General features: G+C 39.7%; 1 long non-coding RNA gene across 1 annotated transcript in view; it reads left to right on the top strand.

Moving 5' to 3' along the window:
- The first annotated feature begins 1234 nt into the window (after positions 1–1234).
- LOC144024395 (uncharacterized) overlaps positions 1235–11460 on the top strand; it is a 22471-nt gene continuing 12245 nt past the window's right edge. The window contains exons 1-2 of the long non-coding RNA XR_013284753.1: positions 1235–1770; positions 5036–5180. This is a non-coding gene — a long non-coding RNA (uncharacterized LOC144024395). The remainder of the gene's footprint in view (positions 1771–5035; positions 5181–11460) is intronic.

Here is an 11460-nt window from a genome sequence, read left to right as displayed (position 1 = left end):
TGAGACTATTATCAACAATGCTCGTGTTTGCAGCGCACACTTCATATCAGGTAAGATTTAACTGTCAGATTCAGCCTGGACAATGATGTGGGCTAGAATTAGTTGTGATTGAAATTACTTAAGTTAGTAATTATTTATGGGATTCTTACAAAAAGTCTGTGTTTACATGCTCCATGCGCGAATGCTAACCGCTAGCTAACCAAACATTAGCTGTATGTTTCAGTTTTGTTGAGGCGAAAGCCCCCACAATGGTTCCGATAACTTCTTGTCAAATTTTTGTAGGAGAGGTACATGCCTCGTATATCCTCATCACTGTCCCTGTCGTTGACTTGGCAGTACTTGCGACCGCACGACACAAAAGTCCTCGCTCAAGTTGTTATATTCTAAATTTTGAACATGTCCATTCAAGACGTAGTTGTAGACATCTAATGATTTATAGGCCTTCAGTTTACCTTTAGTATAAATGCTCAGTTTTTCTATAAGGTAGATTTAAATGTCCGGCCATTGCACGGTGGGTAGTCTTATTAAATCATCTATCCAGTGCGTGAGTGCGTACGGGTCAGTAAATATCGTCCCATCAGTCAGAGTTAACTTTTTAAAGTAACATTCACGGTCAGTTTACTCACATATTAACTCAAATGGCCGTCTTCCGCGTCCATTCCGATGTGAACTTTCCATGAAAATATGCTGACCGGTGTTAGAACCACACGCCACTGAGGTGTTTTTGCCTCCAGCTAAGCCCCGCCCTTTAAATTGTGTCACATTGTTTACAAACTCTGAAGGGGTTTAGACGGATACGAAGTACGATATAAACAGCAGTCACTGGTTAATAAATAGTAGTCAGGGAAAAAATGCTTTTGTAATACACAACACAAAATTTAAATGAATCTGATTAGCCAATGAATTGATTGTATAATCGATAGTTTATCAATTGGGATCGAGGTTCTAAAAATATTTGATAGTGACAGCACTACATTCAACCTTCTTTGGCTTTTACTGTAATCCCAGGGAAGCTGAAAATATTGCTAAAACTATTTTTTTTTTCCTACCTAAAGAAAGAGTATAAAGAAATACGTACACAGGCACACAACTTGTCTCCCATCCCTCTCTTCTATTAGGATTCTGTTCAGGGCAGGTTCCATTTGCATGCGTAGGGTAGCCATGCGTGGGAAGGCAAAATTCATGAATGATAAGCAACCCAAAAAGTTTTCGTGCGTGAGTGTGCATGGGCGTACAAGAGGAGGCAGCATGCTTGTTGAATCACTCCCTCAAACCATCCACCTTTCTCATTCAATCCGTTCATCTATTCATCCTCACGCATGTTGGTGGTATGTCATAAGGACGGCCCCCATCATCTGACACACGCAGACGTATGCCTCCGTGATGTGTCATGATACTTCCACCTGCCTCTTTCCGTCATTCCCCGCCTGCTACCTACACTTGTTCTGCCTCCCCCATCTCTTTTTTTGGGACTCTTTCATTCTTTCTCTCCACTCTTCCATCTCCTCCCCCTCCGCACGCTGTGTGTCACCGACACAAGATCGAAAGAAAAATGTTACAGCAGATAAAGCTAATAAGGGGAAAGGAGCGGCGTAAAGGACTCCGAAAGGAGACGAAAACTGGAGCGAGTGTTACTTCAAGCCCCCATGAGTCCGACTTTTCTTCCATGGAATATCCCAGGAGATGAAGGTTAGCAAGAGGGGGAAGATGGAGAAGGATTCGAAAGCAGAAGACTGATCAGATTCAGACGGCAGGACTTGCCTGAGGAGGGTATGCACACACACATTAAAAACTCAAAACCAACATAGATACAAAACGAGCATCTTGTACTTTTGCTTTGGGTATTGCACTGCTTCGTATTCACTCATGCTGCTTTGTTGTGTCCGCAGGCTCTGGTTGCGACTAATTTTAAGAGTCTTCTCTGGGCTCAAGTAAAAGCGGGTTTCTTTTCTCGATATTTCTTTTCATTCTAATTAATTCCCCCCAGTGCAGATTCTCAAAGAGCCTGTCTTTCCCTCACTGACTCTGTCTATCTGGAACCCATACATGTTTTCCACTCTCCCCATCTGTCTTCCTTTGAGAAGCAAATAATTGGATGTGGAGATTGGCTTCTCTATGGTTCAGCAAAGAAGACTGAAGTCACTTGTCACACATGGACACACACACACACCTGGAACTCATGGTGTGCATGTGCAATACTTCCTTTTTTGAACAAAAAGTGATCGAATAGAAAACTTTGAACTGCCAACTAATATAATTTTCTCTCCATTGTTTAAAGATAGCAACATATTCGACAAAGAACTGTAGAAGAAGTTGAATTTTAGAGTTGAAGTACAGGGTGTTCCAAAATGGTTGACCCCATTCTAAATGCTATGTTGAAGGTCATACATTTTATTGGTTGAATTTACAAAGAAAAGTACAAATATTTGTTGGTTCTATGACAGATTTTCATAAATGTTCAACATCAAGTGACAGGTTATATTTTGGAATTACAGCCCAAGTGCTTTTTAGGACGTTCAGAACTGTCATATTTGTGTTTCATGTCAGGCTGCTGGGTCACATGTTTCCTTTTTGTCTCACAACTGCTGGCATTCTATTGGATGGGCGGAGACCCCAGCTGCACACCTGGGAGTCATCACCAATTAGTTCAGTATTTAGTAGTGATGTGCTTCTCGGGTCGAATCCCTGAAGCGTGTGCCGAGTAATGCAGATGAGTGGTTCATGAACGGCGTGTCAATGCGTGTGTTGATGACGTACGTGGTGACGTTTGAAGCCCCACGAAGCAAGGGTACCACGTGACTGATTCAGGAAATGATTCGCTAGGTTTGAGTGTAGTTCGAAATAAAAGCGACAAAGAAACGCTATGGATTCCCCTTCACTTTTTGTGTTTTCGGTTCCCTTATTGCGCTACTTTTTTTGCTTTTGGCATTCGATTTGACGAGCTTCTTTTTGCGATGGAACCAGCAAGAAAGAGATTTGCCCTTGTTTAGGAGCACTTTGAGCAGATCTCACCTCAGAAGGTACTATTTTAACAGATTCCAATAATAAAATAAAATAAAATAAAATGTGACAACACATAAAATTCACATTTTTCTGTTCACAGTTGAAAGTCCCCTTCAGTACTGGGAATCACAGAAATATACGCGTCCAATTCTATACAAACTTGCTATCTCATATCGATGCACCCCTGCTTCATCAGTACCATGTGAAAGAGTTTTTTTCCAAAGCAGGTGAAATTCTCTGCAAAAAAAAGAAACCGCCTGAGTCCAAAAACTTCGGAAAAAATAGTTTTTAAATAAAAATGAATAAGCACTTTATTTTACCTCATTTCACATTTTCACTTGTTGCATAAGCACAAACATAGACAAAGTAACACAGAACAATTCATGTTAAAACACTCTTCAAATATATATTCTTTTGTATTTAGAGCATGATTTACACCCCACCATTTTATTGCATGCACCAAGCATGTTATACATTTTTCTGTCCACATGATGGCGTAGTCGAGGAAATGAATCATCTTGAAGCCCCTACGTGTGTGTGAAGCATTTCACTGCAGGGCTTCACTGCTTTACGGGGCTTCATTTTGCCATCACTAGTATTTAGGTGCTGCAGAAGCTGAAGGACGGCGTCGGATTATTCTTGTCTTGTTGATGTTACTCCTTGTTCTGATTTCCGACTGTCCTGTTCCTGAGACTGTTTCATGTGCATTTTTGCCTTTTGTTAGTAGTATTTTTATCTCTGATGCTGACCTTCAGCTAGGACTCCGCCCAGCCGCTCAGTTAGTGTGGAATTCTGTTGTACCTTTTTGCTAGATAGTTGTTATGGCCTTTGGTGCTCCTTTTGTTATTAAATTTTTGCTTCTACGCTCCTGCTCCACTTTCGTCTGCTTTGGGGTCCACTCGCACCCGCAACAGAAACTTCCTTTCCTCTGTTTTGTTTAAGCTCGATGTTACACAGAAAAACTTGGTTGATGATATTTAAAAATGATCACATTATTGTAACAAAAAACACAAAAAAAACCCCAAAACCTCATACTAAAAAAAAAAAAAAAGCACAATATGGGGTATATACCATGGAAGAGGCGGGACTGTTTTTTGCACATCAGTTTGTTTCCGGTTCGGTTTGCGACGTGTGGGTTGCTTCAAAAATACTTTGTGCCCCTCGGTTGCACGTTTGCAACCCGGACGGGAAATAAACTGATATCCAAAATCACGTCCCGCCTCTTCCGTGGCATATACCCTAATGTGCTTTTGTACATAACAGCAATGCAAATAAACCACCAACAATCTCTAATAACATTGAGGCACTTGCTTTCTAATGCAAGCACACATTGATCGCTTCACAAGCAAATTCGGTTCCCCTTCATCTGACAATTAGCATAGATTTTGAACAAAGAAGGCCAAAACATCCCTAATAAAAATTAAATTGCACTAATAAACTAGCCACTAGAGGGTGCTAGAACTGCACAAATGGAAATCAATTGGCCTTTTTTTTTTAACAGATGTGTTCCTTTTAAATATTGTGAACATGACGATGATGATATTGTGGCAGTTTTAATATCACTAAATCACGATGTTGCCCTTATCGTTACATCCCTAATCGATACCTGGTACTCACCCATCCCTACTAACTTCAAAACATACTGGACGCAACATATTGAGATACCTTTGAAAAGATTATTGGTGGAGGTATTTCCCCAGATTAACTGGGCGGAAAAAAAAGAAAAAAAGAAGAGAGAGCAAGGACATGAGATGTGTGTTAATACAGGAGAGCAACAGACAAGGTGATGGAATAGAGATCTCACACCCAGCAAGAGTTGAAAAGATGCTCTTTCTCCTTGTACAGTAGGTGTCAAGATAGAAGGCTATTGACGCACACGCACGCGCACACACATCAATAAAGGGATGCCGTTTCAGTCTTTTGTCCTCTCACTTTTTGTTGTGCCACTCTTGCGCCTCATTATTCTCTCTCCTTCTCCTCTTCACCTTCCCGCCCAATCCCCTCCTTCCCCTCTCCTTTCCTCCTACTCCAGCTGCTTGCCTCCTTCCAGTCCAATCTCATTGTCCTTACACACACATGCGCATCGCTCGTGTTTGCGCGTGCGTCTGTGTGAGGACAGAGGGTGCAGCCGGTTTTCAACACGTTTTTTTCGGCAGAGTGTCATGCTCACATCTGAGGTGAGTTAACGGTTCTTTCTTCAACTTTTCGCCGTTTTTCCTTCTGTTGAAGTTTGACTTCAAGTGCGCATGTTGCATGTCTATCATGTTAAAATTACAGTATGAATAATTGTAGTTTTTTCTTGAACACTATTCCCTTTCTTGAGTGCGTTGATTATGTCTATTAATGTTTGCATTAGCAGAGGTCAAAGGGGTTGAAAGTGGCTATTTGCCGGCTGTTGAATTACATGCGACAAAATTGTGCCTTGTCCAGTATGAGTATGTGCGTGTCGCCAGAGGGTGCGCTTGGCTTGGCCGATACGTGCCCTGCTTAAGAATGACTAAATATAGCACGTATTCCAGACTGCTTCACACTAATTCTGAACATAAACAGTAGCCTTAAAGTTTAGCTTCCTCTTTTACCATGTTTTTATTTCGGTCTTATTTATATCACTCCAAACCATGACACTAAAACTATATGAAATGCAAGTACAGGTATTCCAATTAATCACCCAACTGTTTATGATATCAAATATTTTCTTCTCCTTGAACTCTTTTTTTTTTTTTCTCTCTCCCTCTCTTTCTCACCCGCACACATATATATTCCATAGCAGATTTCAATATTTCCCAGCGGGGTGAGCAGAAATAGATAAAATTCTAAATCAGGACCTCAAGCTCAAATCAAGCTGGCTCGCCGCCGTCCCTTTACGGCCAGAAGCTTCAACATTTCCAATCCATAAAGAATGATAATAAAATTAGCTTTGTGGTCATTTACACAGCAACTGTGGGGAATTACTGTGAGGTAGCATTAGTGAAACATTGTCTACAAATTTGTCTGTGCTGCACGTAGTCATTCCCACTCAGCACAGCTGCATGTTACTAATGAGAATTTTCCCAGCCCACAAAAAAAAAAAAAAAAAGTGAATAACAAAAAAGTCAAATCAAATCCGGCGATAAAAGACGTTATACAGCTGCCTTCAACAGCCTCTGAAAGAGATGAAAAAGTGGTTCACAGAGGAATGGGCCATGTGCTTTCATATTGTGTGTGGGTGCATCAAATATTGTGAGAGAGAAGTGTGGAAATTAGCAATTATCAAAATTAATGTTAAAAAATGAAGATGCAAGTCATGTCACATTTCCACCGATTCACCTATTTTATTTGATCACCATTCACACTTCACAAAGTACCAGCTGTTTAATTTCCCAATTACAGGTAGTCCTTAAACTACGAACGTTCTTAAAGGCTGTTGATAAGTTGAGTTGTTGTAAGTCAATTTCCTTAAAAAAAAATGAAAAAGTATACAACACAGCCAGGGCATGATAATAAAGGTGAGCGAGGAAGTTGCCGTGCGTTTCTGGTGACTGAATTCATTTCTTTACAGCTGTTAAACTGCCAACCAAAATAGCATTTAGTAGCCATCACAGGTCACCAGATTCACTAGCAAGCTTAAAACTTTTTTTCCCCCCACTCGAAGCAACGCCATTGTCTAGTTACCTCAGTAATGAAACATACACAAGACGTGTAGCGCATAGCCTTAGCATTTCTTCATCAGCCATGCGAAATAAAGTTTACTTGCATAAAGTTAACTTGCACGGATCCGTGCAAATTACAGTGCAAGTGCATGGCGCGGTGACTGGACGAGTGAGAGAAAGAGGGAGAGCGTACACTTAAAAATATGAGCTTGTGAGCGCAATATGGCATTTTATGGCATTTATGGACACCAGTTAGCATTTGTTCGTAACTGCGAATGTCCGTACGTCAGATGTCCGTAACTAGGTGGACTGCCTGTATTCTATTAACCCATCCCATCCTTTATTAATACCATATAGGGAGCTGCCAGCTGCTGCTCACATCGCTGGGGTCCATTCCACGTTTCGCCAGAGGGGTCGCAAATGTGCAAAAATTCTGAATCTTGCATTGTACCCCTAAAAAAAAAAAAAAGCTAAGTAAGGCTGAGCTGCCACACTATAGCAACTCACTTCCAGAACATTTTTTCTGAATTTCTATATTTTTAACATTATGTCAAAAACGTTACAGCTACAAGTGAATTCACTTTGTCCTATTACTGTACTGTATGCTTCAAATTGTCGCTGTGCGAGACTTCCCCATAATCGGAACTCGTATTCGCTGATCGATCATGATGGACCCACATCAAGCTCCTCCGCTTCTGTTGCCCTCCCACTCATGTCTGCTTAGATTCCCGACTCAAAGCAGGATCCAGCATTTTACATTTTGAAACAGAGGGAAAACTGACCCCAAACACTGTGCACGACAACCCTGCGTGTGTGCACAAAGTATTGCAACTATTCAGCAACTTTTTTGGTTCGTTTTCAAGATGTTTGAGCAGTTAGTCTGCACTAGTGTTTTTTTTTCTGTCTTTTCCCTTCTCCTCTTGTATGTGTGGTTTTATTTCCCAGGGCAGCTTTTCCTTTCTGCTTACTTTGTCATTGCCTCCCTCCTGTTACTCTGTTTGTTCTTCCAATGCTTCATGCTTTCACTATCCTCTCCTGCCTCTCAATTACATCAATCCCTTGAGGTGAACCTGCAGTATATGTGCAAGACAAGTGTGTTTATGTGTTTGTGAGAGAGAGAACGCGCAGGAGGGACAGAGAGAGCACATGCAACATCAAGATATGTAAATGACCTATCATTCGCTAATCATCTCATTCACTTGGATGGACACTATGGTATACAAAGGAGAGAAATTGGCTATTGGACATCAAGCATCAGATAAGTTTTTTGTTTTTTTTAAAGTGTTTTTTGGTACGTTTCTAATGCGTATTCACACTGAGAATGCTAAGGAGTCTTCCTTAAAATGTTCTCCTCCTCCTCCTCATAATTTTCACTGCAAGAGATACCCAATGTCTCCCTTCCCCCCAACAGTATTCCATATTTGGCAGCTAGTTCTCCTCTGGGAAGCAGAACATTTCTGAAGAAGCTGTGTTGTTGTTTGATGGTCTAATTAATTAGTATCGCCAGCATTTTGAGTATCTCTTCATTGATTGGCCTGCTGTCACTGAGATGGTTGCAGAATTTTAGTTGGAATTAAACATATTTAAGAATATGCCTCTGGGTTTTTGTAACATAAGCTATTGATATAGGCGAGGTAGAGGTGAGAGAGGCTTAACACGATCAGGATTTTTTTTAACCGATCAGTGATCAATGGGCTGTGAAAAAATGATAACTGTCATGGCCTGGGTAGCATGCGCCAGAGTTCATGACCTGTTATGGGTCTGTTTAGGTACTGATGTAACAAGTGTCTGTTTACAAAACGCGATGTTCAAGATATCAACCTTTAATCCTTTAGATGATGTCTGGACCTAAAGTGATGTCGTTCTTTAGTTCTTGACAATTCACTGTCTGTGGGTGCAGTCTGGGAATTGTGTGTGGTTTGCCGGATTATTGTCCAACTTTCCTGTGTACAGCGTCTCTGAGTTTCTGCCTCTCAATGTGAATAAATGGAGAAAATCTTATTTGTGTCTGCATTTGGGATCCAAACGCAGACACAAATTAGATTTTATCCATTTATTCACATCGAGAGGGAGAAACTCAGAGACGCTTGATAACCGATTAAATCGGATTGTGGAGCAATCTATTAACTCAACTCATGTCATGAGGAGAAAAAAAAAATCTAAATACTAGGGGTGTTAAAAAAATCGATTCTGCAATATATCGGGATACTACAGCACGCAATTCTCGAATCGATTCAATAGGCAGCCGAATCGATTGTTTAACATCCATTTTTGATGGAAAAATATTCAACAAAACATCTAACTTTCACACCTTAAGCATGGAAGACTATTATATTAATAGAACATTAAGCCTTTATATTTTATTTCAACGCTGTTCAAACATGAAAAATGTTACAACCTGTTTGTTAAATACAGTGGCTTACAGTTATAAGACTGAAGTTTCAGATAAATAAATAATACATTTTCATACAAATCTTACAGTGTACATGTAGAAGTTTACTGAATGGTATTTTCTAAATTTGAGTAAAAAAAAAATCGCAACAATCGACTTGTAAATTCACATCGGGATTAATCGGTATCGAATCGAATCGTGACCTATGAATCGTGATACGGATCGAATCGTCAGGTACTAGGCAATTCACACCCCTACTAAATACGCTGATAAACATTAAATTTAACATGTATTGTCTTCTTTCGTGGAGCCCATCAATGACATCATTGATCGATCGGGCAAATTAAGACATTACAGTTGATCAACGATTTTGCAAAAAAAAATGCAAAACCTCATCCAATCCCGATAAAGTTGATCAGATTAGTGTACCACACGACAGACCTCCTATTAGGTCATCTACTTTGGCTTGGCATCTCGGGGTACTGGAACTTCCAGGGAGGCGTAGTGCTTCTGCCAAACTCACAAATTACATACACGAGACTTGCCCCAACATGAGTATTAAGATGCGACAGTTTCTGGGCCTAGCACGGTCTGCTTTCTGTTGCTAGATGCACCAAGGGCACAACGTCAGTGTCCGCCGGAACACCCAGAGAGGCGCAACATGGCCCCAAACAAGGCAGACTAGACTTGCCCCAGCACAAAAATTGAGACGCACCCGTCTTTACGCCAAGCGTGTGAAAATAAAGCCCATCGACTCATTAAGACTCATTAAGGGGTGTCCAAACTTTTTCATTTGAGGGCCACATACAGAAAATCAGAAGGATGCAAGGGCCACATAATGTTATGAAGAGAAATTGTGTTTAGTAATAAAAATTGTACAAATAATTTATTTGTGCTTTTGCATATTTAGAAAAATGCTACAGTACATAAACCAATGTATTTGTAATATGGCAGTAGGGTTATTATAGTTTTGGAATGTTTTATTTTGTTTCGAGTTTTGTTTTTTAAATTTTGTTAGTTTTAATTAGTTTTCATGGTGGGTCTGTTAGTTTTCTATTAGTTTTAGTTCTTTAATAAATACTTAGTTTTAGTTTAGTTAGTTTCAGTATTAGTTATAGTTTTTTTTTTTATGTGTGCAATATTTAAAAAACACCATGCGAGCAACGTCTTCGGAAGGTGCTTTTCTATTGGCTGCTGCTAGATGATGTCACTTCTATGTGACATACTTTCAATTGTCATTATTCTGGTTTTTATCAAAATAAATGACTAAAAATCACATTTAAAATCATCCCCAAAGGCTCATGCATTAAATTAATTACCAAAGACTAAAACGAAGGACATGTTTGGTATAATTATAGTTAGTTTCAGTTAGTTTTGTAATCATAAAAGGTAGTTTGTTAGTTTTCGTTTTTATAAAAGCATTTTCGTTTTTATTTCGTTAACAATATTGTTTTTTGAATTTTAGTTTGTTATTTCGTTAGTTTTCATTAACTAAAATAACGTCCTCCCTTCTTACGTTGATCATCTCCAAACATTTTTGTTTTTGTTTATTTTATTTGAACTGAGCCAAATGCCATTTTTAGCATATGACGCGGGCCACAGAAAAATGGACGGCGGGCCGCAAATGGCCCCCGGGCCATAGTTTGGACACAGATGCATTACGATGACCATGACAACAGAATTGGGAAGGATTCTGGAAAAATCCTTCCAGGAGTGTATGAAGGCATGTAAGACAATGCTAGGGAAGTTCGTTAGACCTAAAAGGGGATTATTTTTAAATTTGATTTTAGTTTTAACACAAATCCACTGGTTTTAAAAAAGATGAGTTTGCCCTTATGCTTATTTCTCTGACATCTCTGCTCTGACCTTTCATAGCACTTTTTTTCAGGCTTTGTCTTTCACACTCCTTCCTAGGTTTAAGGTAATGCATACAGCCAGGGTGAGAAATCTTTCAGCTTTGATCACGCTTCATGTGTATCGCTCTCAATGTTGCCTTTTCACACTTCACAGTTCATTGCCTTACAGAATCATTCAGCAAATTTATAGCTCTACAGAGGAGCTCAATGTTGTGCTACTGAGACTTTGTGGCTCTGCTCCCTGCCTGGCCATTGTATGGGATAACCTTTTTCCATAAGGATCACTTTCTGATAGTTATTAACCCAGCTAAAGTTCATCACAGCTGTGCTTCCTTGGCTTTCTGTGGTTCTGATCCTGCTCCACAAGAGTCAAAACATTATATTCTGGAGAAAACATAAAAAAAGTTAATTTAGCAGATGCCTTAGGAAAGTAAAGGCCAATTGTGGCATTACGAGTTCCCATGTTTAATCACTAGGATAAATGAACTGCATGGTGGCGTCATACTGATCCCATTATATTGATAATATTGCAATGAAAGCTATAGTCAATCTATTCTTCAACATATTTGATCACACAGTT

Source organism: Festucalex cinctus, chromosome 8, assembly GCF_051991245.1.
Source record: "Festucalex cinctus isolate MCC-2025b chromosome 8, RoL_Fcin_1.0, whole genome shotgun sequence".
Taxonomy (NCBI): domain Eukaryota; kingdom Metazoa; phylum Chordata; class Actinopteri; order Syngnathiformes; family Syngnathidae; genus Festucalex; species Festucalex cinctus.
Note: the sequence above shows the minus strand (reverse complement) of the source record. Positions and strands in the feature narration are given on the sequence as shown.